Source organism: Halichoeres trimaculatus, unplaced genomic scaffold (genome assembly GCF_033239565.1).
Source record: "Halichoeres trimaculatus isolate MK-OKI-2021-1 unplaced genomic scaffold, fHalTri1.1 fHalTri1_scaffold_18, whole genome shotgun sequence".
In the NCBI taxonomy this organism is placed as follows: domain Eukaryota; kingdom Metazoa; phylum Chordata; class Actinopteri; order Labriformes; family Labridae; genus Halichoeres; species Halichoeres trimaculatus.
The window spans coordinates 2303541-2315690 of record NW_027437196.1 but is presented as its reverse complement, the minus strand read 5'-3'; the positions used below and the strand labels follow the sequence as shown (position 1 = coordinate 2315690).

The window sequence follows — 12150 nt, the reverse complement described above, 5'->3', positions numbered from 1 at the left end:
TTGCCTATTGTTTTCTCTGTAACAATTGTACCTGCTGCCTCCAAGTCTTTCTGGAGCACTTTCAGGGTGGTCCTTGGCTGGTTGAGTACTCTTCTGACTATCTTTCTGACTCCCTGGTCAGAAATCTTCAAGGAGCTCCTGTGCGTGGCCTGTTGATGGTAAGGTGGTGCTTCTTCCACTTGTGAATAATGGCCCCAACGGTGCTGACTGGAATATTCAGGTGCTTTGATATAAGTCTGTAACCAGTTCCATTCTGATGCTGAGCAACAATCAGGTTGTGAATGTCTTCAGAGAGCTCTTTGCCTTTACCCATCATGAGGTGTGTCCGGATGGATCAGTTTTCCCTGGTGCTTTCCATTATTCAGCCTGTGTGTTGGAGTAAGTTACAAGTGGAAATCGATGTTTCACTCTCTGTATCAATCAATCATTTTGTTAATCCGTCTTTGGACATTTGTGTCTTGGACAGTTTACGATGTTGATGCGAGTTTCCTTTACCTCGCTGTCAAACTCTCAGACACATTGAAGCACCTCGCAAACAGGGATGGGGTCACAAATTGTGACTGGTTGCAGATTTTTCTTTTTTATAATTTTCAACATTTTTTTCCTAGCAAGAAGGCTACATGTGCCCATGTTTCCTTTGTTGCTAACTACAGATAAAGTCATGTTTGATTATGATGTGTGATAGTTTACTTATCTCTAGAGGAAACGTCCATTAAAGTTGAATGTGAGCTACTGACAACGCAATGAAACTCTCTCCACCTCTGGCGTTACTGCAGGACTGCATCTTTCTCCAACCAGCAGGGTCATTTTGAGGAAAACAAGCATCAAATGTTGTTTTTTTCCTTTTTATGATAGATTCAGTATCAGTTTGTACCGTACGCTGTAAATCCTGCACAAACTGTAAAACCCAAATCGTGCATGCTGCTGCCAAACTGTTATATAAGCCATTTCCAGGAGACAGGGTTGTCTGCCGCTTGTTTTGACACCGTACATTTCTAGTGTGTGTAGACATATTTATACATCAGGATGACCCCGCTGCAAGCGAAGCGCGTATTTCTCTCCAGATTTGCTGGATTCTTGCAAACACAAGCAGGATGAGCAAAATACAAGAGGAAGGAACCAGAGTTAGCATGAAACTCTTTCTTTAAATTCTGTCTGCAGCTTGAAGGAGCGCCGTCTGTGTTTTAACACCAAGCACATCGACCTGGGTGTGTTTCTGAAGCAGGGCGCCAGCTCTGGATGTGGACCAGAGGCCCGGCGGTGCTGGCAGAGGGAGAGGAAGCTCCGCCCGGATGATGGATGAATCTGGAGGCAGCGCGCTGAAGGAGACTCTGATGTCTCAGAGACCCTTGTCTCTGCGTGTCCACTCCCTTCCGCCTCTCATCCCTCGGCTCGCATCCTCGTCTCTGATGTCTAATCTGTCTCCTCAGCGAGCACGCTCTTTAGTTTATAGCCCCCACCTCTCCCACCTCCCTCCTCCTCCGTGCGCTCATGACGCATCACCCTCCATTCTCCTCATGTCTCCTCCGTGGCCTAATTGATGGCTGAACACTAACAAGTTGCCCTCCCTCCATCTCTCCAACGTGTCCTGGTCCTGAAGGGCCTCTCCTGCGCTCCCTTCTCTCTGTGTAGCTGCCTGTCTCCTCCTCCTCCTCCTCCTCCTCTTCCTCTTCCTCCCCCACCCACCTCGTTGACTGCTCCGTTCATTATTCATTAAGTTTCCCTTTGGATCCAGGGAGAGCCAAAGCATGGCTGAATTCATAGGCAGACTTAACGGCTGGCCCCAGGGTACCTGAGTGTGTGTGTGAGAGTGTGTGTGAGTGTGTGTGAGTGTGTGAGGAGGAAAAGGAGGCAGGAAGAGTGAGTGACAGACTGACTAATTGATTGACAGGAATAAAAACAGAGACAAAGGGAGTGAAAGTCAGCAGATTGCAGCGATGTACAGTCGGCTCATTCTCTCCTCATCAGATACAGGAGCTGGGTCAGGATCCAGAGCTGTCACAACATCTCTCTGTAGGTCGCTCTTTACTACACGATATCTGAGAGCTCTTTGACGTTAAATACGTAACATGAAGTAGACTCAAATTCTCCCAAAAATAATGTTGATAAAAACAAAATTAGATGGTTTGCAAATCATTTGATTTGACGACTCTAGTGCAGAGAAAACACATCAGATCTTGGAAGTCACAAATACATATCTGCTCATTTCCTTACGATGCAAGCAACAGGTTAGGAAAAAACTGGGTCAGGGACAAAAAAATCACTGACAAACTTCCAAAGAATCAAATTTTGATTTTATATTAAAGCTGTGGTTTATGATCTGAAACCCAGTTTGGCTGATGAGACACATTTGAAAATCGCAGCCATCCCTCCCCTCTGTGTTCCAAGATCCCGCCCCCCAGCTCGTATCCCTCTACCTCGCCTCGCCTAAGAGCAGGAAGCTAACCAGAAAATTTAACAAACACGACCATCATCCCCCTGTAGCTTACGGTGGTAGCTTTTTCAATTGGACCGGCGCGATCAAAACCATGAATTAGCCGGCGAAGCAGGTCTGGTGTTGCCACTGCCAGCTGATCAGAGCAGAGGGGACTGTGGGCAAGGCTTTACCTTTCTTGGCGTGTCTTCACCAGCTCAGTTTACAATGCTAAAGATGTGTGGCTAACTTATGCTAACATCTATTGACAGAGCCTACACCAGAGCCAGTATAGGAGCAGACTAACCAGATTCCCAGAATTCGTCTGTCTCGGCATCAGTCTTCAGTCCCAAATCCCTCTGCAGCTTTTTCCACCTGTCAAACATTTCTCATATATTCAGTCTCTGTTGGCACCTGTATCGCTCTTCTTCCATGCTTCAGCCTTTTGCTCAAAACTTTTCGTCTTCTTCCCTTTTCTGTGGAGGGTAACAGTAACAGCTTCCTGGTTTCAGTCTTCTCTGGCTCCACAACGCTTCAGTAGCTGAGCGGCTAGCTGACGTGAGAGGGGTAGTGGGGAAGGACGAGGTGGGACGATGCAGAGCAGGGGAGACTGGGGATCTGAACCGCGGACCGGATTGCTCAATTATTATTATGCTGTTTTGCAGCTGATGTAATAAATGGATTCTTTCGTTCTTTTTGAAAAGATTAGAACTTTATTGTCATTGAAACAAGTACAGCAGTAATCAAGAAAACAAAAGTAAGAAAGAGTATAGAAAGTGCAAAAAGCTCCATAAGGAAATAGATGCTGACAGCTTGTCCATCATTGTCCAGTCAGCCAGCCTCCACCTCCACAGGGTCCAGGACTGAGCTTCTTCAGCAGTCTGTTCAGTCTCTATCTCCTGGATCCTGTATCCTAGCATGATGCTACTCTGCCTTCTGGTATTCCCTCTGTTGCTGGGTTAGCACAGCTAGCTCGTCCATCTTATTGGAGATAGACCTTACGTTCCCAATAACGATGGATGGAAGGACAGGTCCATGTCGTCACTTCTTAGCTCACACCTGAGAACCAGAACGTCATCCTCACCTCCTTCTCCTCACTTTGTGGGAAACATCCGGCCTTGCACCAGTTAGCATTGACATGCTACAGGCTGCTAACAGCTGATTTCACACGTAAACAATGCAGCCATGGTTACATGTAGGATCTCCAGACAAACACAGGAGAAAAAGTAGTAAAAATATCACTGAAGACACAAAAGATGATGAAAAAGAGACAAAAAAATATCACAAGATACGGACAAAGAAGAGAGAGCTGCTGCAAAAGGCAGCCATGGCAAACAGGGCGGCGCCTAGCAACCCAATTGCGTAGATGGGACCATAACGGCCTCTTTAACGGTGTCATTAATTATTACCAAGCTTCCAAATCGTAGACCATTGCTTTGGAATAGACTTGACTCTGTAGTGGAACTCACTGCAAACCACCTCCAAAAGCCATGGCCAGGAAACACAGTCTGTTGCTGCATTGGTCAATAAAGAATTAACCACAGATAAACATAGTTACACAACTTCTCTGGACCTGAGGCGAAGTGGAAAACTGGAAAACTGTCTCAGGAATTATTCTCTGCTGTTTGTTTCTGAAGTCACGGAGGCGGAGGACTGTAGCGTGTTTTCTCCTCCCAGTTCAAAACCCAGCATCCCTGATGGTATGCAGAGCTCAGATCATTATTCAGTGAAGCTAGAGGCCACAGACCAGGATATAGCATGAAGAAGACTAAAAGTCTGATTTTATGTCGTATTGGAGAAGACGGGAGAAGTGCCATAAGCTCAGTCATCCTCCCCAGACTTTATGAGAGACACTGAGTAAACCTTTGTCCTGTGAGGCTGTCAGGACACATTAGCTGTGCCTTGTTGCTCATGTTGCATCAAACCATCTTCTTTTTCATCGGTTTGTTTGCTGTCAGTTTCAGGTCTGTTGAGTCTGCATGCAGCGTAGCATAAAGACGGACTGTAACATATCTAATGCAGCCGCTCTTTGAGTTTTACTGGGCACCAGAGAGCAGACGCAGGAACCACAGCATGTGGAGGTGAAATGTTCTCTGTTAACACAAACATTGAAACATTTTGTCTGCGTCACGGAGCATCCAGAGCCGTGCTGCGTCTCGTCCGCTGTGCTTTCAATCCTGGCTCAGATTATGGCCTCAGACAGGGGAGCCCCCCAGGGAGCGGACCCTGTGATAGACTCGTGGTGACACCAGATGTGTCAGGCACTTGAAGAGAAAAGTGTTTTCATAGATGCACACGGCTGCAGATCCAGATTTGTATTTCAAAGAGGACATGCTTCAAAACAAAACATCATGCTTTATTGAAGCCTCGGCGCATGACTCCAGCATCTTAAAGCTGCACAGAGCAACGATGCACAAACTCAGGAGTTAGTCACAAGGTCTGAGTTAAACAGAATGTGTCATGTTCGTCATAAAGGCGGGAAAAGGAGCAGCTTGATTTGTAATAATTACTGTGAAATCTCCACCGATGATGGCGAGCATTGAGACCTGATTCCCTTTGTCTGAGACTCTCAAAAGCCCCAAAAAGTTTCACGATTAACTTTAAAAGATTCATTTTTCTCCTCTTCTCAAGCACGGCCAGGACGAGCAAATTAAACTCCATGAATGTTCATCTTTCTCTCCTGAAATCCAGCGCTTAGATGTTGACCCCACTCCTCTAACTCCTCTGAACTCGCTGGAGTAATTGGCAGCCGAGCTTTGCTGATGGCGCTATTGAGAAATCTGGGGGATGAAAGTTACACTCAACTCTTTAAAACTCAAAAAGGGGATAAAAAAAATCAAGTTTTCAAGGAATTTCTGGTTGTCGGATTAGTTTCTGACTCCAATACATGATCTCTGTCAGCGATCACATGAATCCAGAAACCAGAGCCCACAGCCTGATAAAACTTTGATTACGACATGAACTATGTATCGTTTTCTCAAGTGCATCCATTTTTATTTCTACTGGAGCCTGTGCAGCAAAAACATCCAGTCTTTGTCCAACAGAGGATGGGTAAGGAGGAAGGGGAAAAGCGCTGACCTCCTCGGTGAATTTCAACCATCCAACTGTTTCTTTTCTATCTCACAAGTGTTGGTGAGTGGTACATTAGACGGCACACCAACATCAGGATCGAACCATCAAAGAGGTGCTGCTTTGTCCACAGGGGGCGCAAGAATCAACACTGATTCAGTTTGTTTGACATCAAGCTGTTTTAAAGATGGGGTATGTATGGTGTTGCTAGGCGCCGCCCTGTTGGCTATGGCTGCCTTTTGCAGCAGCTCTCTCTTCTTTGTCTGTTTCTTTTTTCTTTCGTCTCTTTTTCATAATCTTTGTATTTGGAGTGGATCATTACTTTGTATGGTTCATTGTTGGTCGTGGACACCAAACTTTTTGTGTCTTCAGTGATATTGTTACTACTTTTTCTCCTGTGTTTGTCTGGAGATCCTACATGTAACCATGGCTGCGTTGTTTACATGTGAAATCAGCTGTTAGCAGCCTGTAGCATGTCAGTGCTAACTGGTGCTAGGCCAGATGTTTCCCCACAAGGTGAGGAGAAGGAGGTGAGGACGACGTGCTGGTTAGACCTGTCCTTCCATCCATCGTTACTGGGAACGTAAGATCTATCTCCAATAAGATGGACGAGCTAGCTGTGCTAACCCAGAAACAGAGGGAATACCAGAGAGCAGAGTAGCATCATGCTAGGATACAGGATCCAGGAGACAGAGACTGAACAGACTGCTGAAGAAGCTCAGTCCTGGACCCTGTGGAGGTGGAGGCTGGCTGACTGGACAATGATGGACAAGCTGTCAGCATCTATTTTCTTATGGAGCGTTTTGCACTTTCTATACACTTTCTTACTTTTGTTTTCTTAATTGCTGCTGTGACTCCTCCTAAATTTCCCCTCAAGTATAAATTAAGTATTTTCTATTCTATACTATGATGGTTTCCCATGGTTTTAAAGGGGCTGTGACGAGTTTGAAAGTGATCTTGAAAAAGTCTCCACACTTTAAAATGAGATAATTAGTTTAGTAAAGAGAAGAGAAAAAACACAGAGATCTGTGTTTTTCTCTGCTGAAAACGATTTCTGTGATTAATTTTGTAGTGGTGGTGGACACTGGAGCCTAACTGTCAGACAGAAAAAGGACAGAAGAGCAGAAGAAAGAGAAACAGGAGGGAGATAGAGCCCAAGCTAAAGGCTAATTAGCTTTTAGCTCGGGCTGTGTCATTCTATAACACAGAGGCTAAATATAGACAGCTACTAAACTACTTACAAACTGACAGTGTACAGATGCATCAGAGCACCGGGCTGCCGATAGCACTACATATAGCCCGCTACTACAACGTTTGCTTGGTGTCACATTTCAAACTGTAGCGCTACGTAACTGTACTGATAAACACCTTACCTCAGCACGTTGTATCAAGTAAAAAGTTATCTCAAACATATAATATTGTTGTGTTTAAATACAGATCTGTGACAGAAAATAACAGTAAATTACTGACACCCCTGCTGTCAGTAATTTACTGTTATTTTACAGCAAAGTCATTTTTGTTGTGATGGTGTTTTGTAACCGTGAGGAACAGGCTGTCTGTGCTCCACATGGCATGGACTGTGTACTTGATTTTTTTGTTTTACAGTGTGTTGTCCACTTTTAAAATGGCAAAAAAGCTATTGTTACGTCGTCAAAGCTACGCGGCCTACAGCTAGCTTGCGGGTAACCTTACCTGCTCCTCTTTTTCCTTCTGTGTTGCACTGGACGTGGACGTGATGACTGCTTTTCCCTAAATGTGTGTGAGTTTCCCTGCTCTGGAGGCAGTTTGTGTGTGTGTGTGTGTGTGTGTCACTCCAACATCCTTACAGGTCTTCCAGGGCTGGCCAATCAGGGTGAAGGGGGTTTGTGGAGCGGGGAGCCTTAAAGAGACAGCATGTCAGATAGAAAAGCTGAAACAAGAAATAGAGATTTAATTCAGCTGTAAATCATTTAAAGATACTACGGCGGCAGCAAAGGGACATATTAAGGACATAGACAGCACATTTCTCCCTCTTTAAGTGTATTTTAATGAAAAAACTGGAAACACATTTGTAAAGGCAGGAAAACAAGAAACGTGTCATCAGTCGGTAACAGGAATTAAAGTGGATAAGCAACGCTGGATTGGGTGTTAAGGATTACTAATCTATGATAAGAGGATGAAGTGAGATTAAATAGGATTACCAAAGTTAGTTTTGTGTCTATCAAGTGACAGAGGAGAATATTTTGACTCGTTTTTTTATCTTGTAACTTTAAAAAAAATGAAGTTTTGGAGATGTGGAAACAGAAATCAGCTTTTCCAGTCGTCTCTGAGGAGAACGCTCGCAGCCTCTCATGCCATTGGCTCGTTCCAGAGCCTGAGGTGGCGGTCTGAGCAGCGTGGAGCTGTGATTTCTAAATGTGGTTACACACAGCGTGTACTTCTTGGTTTCAGAGCAGCTGGACGCTCTTTCCAGGGAGGTTTTTAGAGCAGCTAATGGAAGTAGGACAAAGACACGGAGAATGAAAGGATTTCCAACACTTATCTCCAGTTGTGCTGCAAAATGGAATAAAATCAGAGCATCATTAACTCTGCAGCGCTCGGTCAGTGTAATTCACACGGTGTTTGAGGCAAAGCCACTCTAAGCTTTCACAATAAAACTTCAGTTTGAGCCAAACAGGGGTCTAAATTTGCACTGATAGGATTCAACAAGAGGAGAGTGAAAGGAGGTGGTGATAGACTCCTGGAAACTCAACAGGAGATCCAGCAGACTCCTTAAGGTGCAGGAATTCAGACGTTTCTCCACGACTGAAGCTTTGAATCCCACCGGGACTACGAGGCACCGATTGTACAGTTGCTCACACCAAAAATAGAAACAACATTTCTCCACATTTAGCTCTATAACATCACTTTTAACACAGATTTAGAGAAATGTTTGTGAAATATATCTGTCAAATATTGAATATAAATGTTGAATGTTTTATCTAAATGTGACATGTTCTTTATCAAAATGTGATAAATAAATACCTCGATTCTAAATATTGAGCTATGTTTCTAAACATTAAGTTTTCATTCTAAACGTTAAGCTCAGACTAGATACTTATCTAGCATTTCTGAATCTTGAGCAAAGATTTCTAGATATTTAGTCAAGATTTCTAAATGTTGAACAAGATTTTTGAATTTTTGTCCAAGATTTTGAAGAAAAACTTGATAAAGATTTCTAAGTCTTTAGCAAAGACTTCTAAATCTTGCGCAGATTTCTAAATCTCTGCTCAAGATTTTAAACTTTTCAGTCAAGATTTCAGTCTTGCGCAACAATTTCTACATCTTGCACAGACATTTCAAAAAACTTAAGATCAGCAAATAGTCAGAATTTCTAAATCTTGTGCAAAGATTTCTAAATGTTGATCAAGATTTTGTACTTTTTAGTCAAGATTTCTAAATGTTGCGCGAAAATTTCTAAATCTAGCGCAAAGATTTCCAAAAACTTAAGATTAGCTAGTATTCAGTCATGATTTCAAAATCTTTCGCAAAGATTTCTCATTCTTTCATAATTTCTAAATATAGCACAAAGATTTCAAAATTTTTATTCTAGATTTTAAAATATTTTTGTCGAGATTTCTTAATCTTGCGCAAATATTTCCAAGAATTTAAGATTAGCAAATGTTTGTTCAAGATTTCCAAATGTTGAGCAAAGATTTCCAAATTAATAAGTCAAGATTTTTTTAATCTTCTGCAAAGAGTTCTAAAACTTGAGCAAATTTTTGCTCAAGATTTTAAAATATTTAGCCACGATTTCTAAATCTTGAGCAACAATTTTCCAAATCTTGCGCAAAGATTTCTAAATTTTTGTTTGAGTTTTAAGATATTTCGTCAAAACTTCTTAATCTTGTACAAAGATTTCCAAGAATTTCAGATCAGCAAATGTTTAGTCAAGATTTCTAAAACTTTAGCAAAGATTTAGACATTTTTGCTCAAGATTTTGAAATATTTAGTCAAGATTTCTTAATCTTGAACAAAGATTTCCAAGAAACTTAAATTAGCGAATTTTCATTCAAGATTCTTTAATCTTAAGCAAAGATTTCCAAAATATTAAGTCAAGATTTTTTTTAATCTCCTGCAAAAATTTCTTGAACTTGAGCAAATATTTCTAAATTTTCCCAAGTATTAAGTCAAAATTTCTGAATCTCGAGATACAATTTCTGTGTTTAGCTAACATACAAAATTCACGCTCTGGCCAATCGGAACCACCAAAATTAATTTGAGAAAGTCAAACACAGTCGGCTAAATCAGCCGTTAGTAAATAAATGTACCAAGTGTTGTGGTGGCGCTGTTGAAGATCCTGTGGTCCACACTGAAGAAGTAGAGATGAACATTCTCAAAATCGCTTCCTCCAAATTTAATTTTGGTGCATCTGGTAGGCGGGAGTGTGAATTTTAATATTAGCTAAATATTTACAAATCTTCATCCTGATTTTTGCCTAAAATTTAGAACCAGGACATTTAGATATGACATTTAACTCTTATTTGACAAATTTATTTCACAAATATTTCTCTAATTCTGCTAATAAAGTGGTGTTTTGCAGCAAAATGTGGAGAAATGTTATTTGTAGTATGTGTAACTTTACAACCAGCACCCCACACTGGGACAGTCAGGAGTGGCTGGTTGGGTCCAGCATGGTGTGTGTTTTTGTGTGTGTTGGTGTAAGAAAATGAGGTGGGGATAACGTATCTCCTCCTGATCACTATCTTATATAATCACGTGTTAACAGAGGAAGAGAGGAGCAGAGAGGAGAGGGAGATAATGGAGAGGGAGGCAGGGGGAGCTCGGGGAGGCCGGTCCGAGAGGCTGATAACCGAGGATTGATCCGCCAGCCGACCAATCGGACGCCTTCCTCGGCTTGAGCCGCCGCAGTAGCCGGGCAGGATTGGAGGATGCCTCGGAGGAGAGATGCGCACACAAGCACCGGCTCGGCTTGCTCGTCCCGTCGCCCGCACACACACATACACACACACACAGTGCACACACACATTCACATACACACACTGGAAGCGAAGGGAGAGTATCGGCTCTCCGCGAGTCGTGCAGTCAAGCTCTGCCCGGGAAAGGATGACCGCGGTCGGGGGAGGAAATTGAAGCAGAGACGGAGGGAAGGAAGGAAGGAAAGCAGGAATGAGGAACAAACTCGCGCCAATTTTTTCCCTTTAATCAGCTGGCATGTGTGTCCGGGGAGTGCGCGCGGACAGGTAAGCGGGATGAACAAGTTTGCCTGGCTTTGTCATGTGTGTGAGTGTAAGTTTTGCGTTTGCACCTGTGCGCGTGACTGTCCGTGGCGCGGGCGTGCGTGCCCCCGCCTTTACTGTGTTGTGTTTTTTTTTTTTTTATAAAAGGAGCTGGAAAATACACGAGTGCTGCGCGCGCTCGCAAACACCGAGTTTGACTGCATTTCAGCAAATGCGCCCCGTGCAATTTGGCACCGAGCAGAAAGAAAACGGGAGGAAAGAGGCAAGGAGGGAGGGATGGAGGGGGGAGAGAAGTGGAGGAGTGCGCACTTTTTCCCTCAAGTCATTTTGCGGCTGTAATGAGTGTGCTTGGCTCGCACGCGCCTCTGTCTCGTCCCCCGGGGTGTTGTTGCACACAGCGCCTAGGTGTAGTTATGAATGATAGACAGGCTGCCGGGAGAGAGTGGGAGTTGGAGGTTTATCCGAGCCCTCTCATGCGCCTGCCGCACCAGTGTAGCCAGACTGGAATTTACGCGCACTGCAGGAAACAGGAGTCCACTCATTGACTGCAGCCTCTGTACGCACAAGTCCAGCTCCCTCTGCCCGGTGCAGCGCCAGCACAGAGGAAGAAAGAGAGCTCTGACTGGGTGCCTCAGTCATCTGAATGCTCAAACGCTCTGACAGAGGAAGATGAAGTGCCAGATGCTTAGCTGTCCCTCTTAATGTTGCATTGATTGGCTGCTGGTGAGCTCAGGGAGACTTGCATGGCTGCCAACCACCACCCCCCTCCTCCTCTTTCTGCAAGGTGATCACCTCTGTGGTGTGTTTGCAAATGTTTGAGAGGAAGATGGCATGAGTCATGTGATCCAGTGGCATGTTGATGAGGATCTTTCCTCTCTTAAAGCCCTGCTATAGGGAGCACGCTATGAGCTCTGACATTGATGCAGACAGTATGCAAATGTTATCTCCATGTATGGTCTGAGAAGCTGTGCTAAGGGAGAGGGTTTGATTATTTTCCCTTTTAATTGGTGCCTGTGGATGCACGCAGCCAGTGCTGTGGTTTACAGCTGTGGTCTTTATTTATCCGTGTGGAGCAGACCGGGGCTTTGGTGTATCATACTTTATCATTACTCACAATCACAGCCTGCTACACAATTATTTTCCATTTGCAGATTCACCCCAGGTCTTCAAAATGTCAGATTCACCTTATTTGCAAGAGTGTAGTTTTGGAAAACCTGCAAATATCTGTAGTGTACGGTGGCCCTGAGAGCTCATGGTGCTGCAACTGAAGAAACACATGCAAATTCAGGAAACATCTTCATCGATTTGACAACACGTGTGCAGCATTTGGTAAAGACTACAACACAGCAGAAGTGTTTCCAGAGGACACATGTCCCAACATTTCCAGTCACAGCTCTATCAAGGCCTTTGCACACCAACAGTGACGTGAATGTCAAAGAAAAAATGTCA

At 43.8% G+C, this 12150-nt stretch overlaps 1 protein-coding gene across 3 annotated transcripts in view; it reads left to right on the top strand.

The window, feature by feature from the left end:
* The window catches only part of LOC141807386 (cadherin-18), a 342498-nt gene that overhangs the window by 171500 nt on the left and 158848 nt on the right, over positions 1 to 12150 (top strand). Inside the window, exon 1 of one of the 3 annotated variants that reach the window (XM_074693356.1) lies at positions 10408 to 10704. The exons of the other annotated variants lie outside the window; for them this stretch is intronic. The gene's annotated coding sequence lies outside the window, so the exon portion shown is untranslated. Of the gene's footprint in view, positions 1 to 10407; positions 10705 to 12150 lie in introns of those variants that run through there. 3 annotated transcript variants of the gene reach the window in all.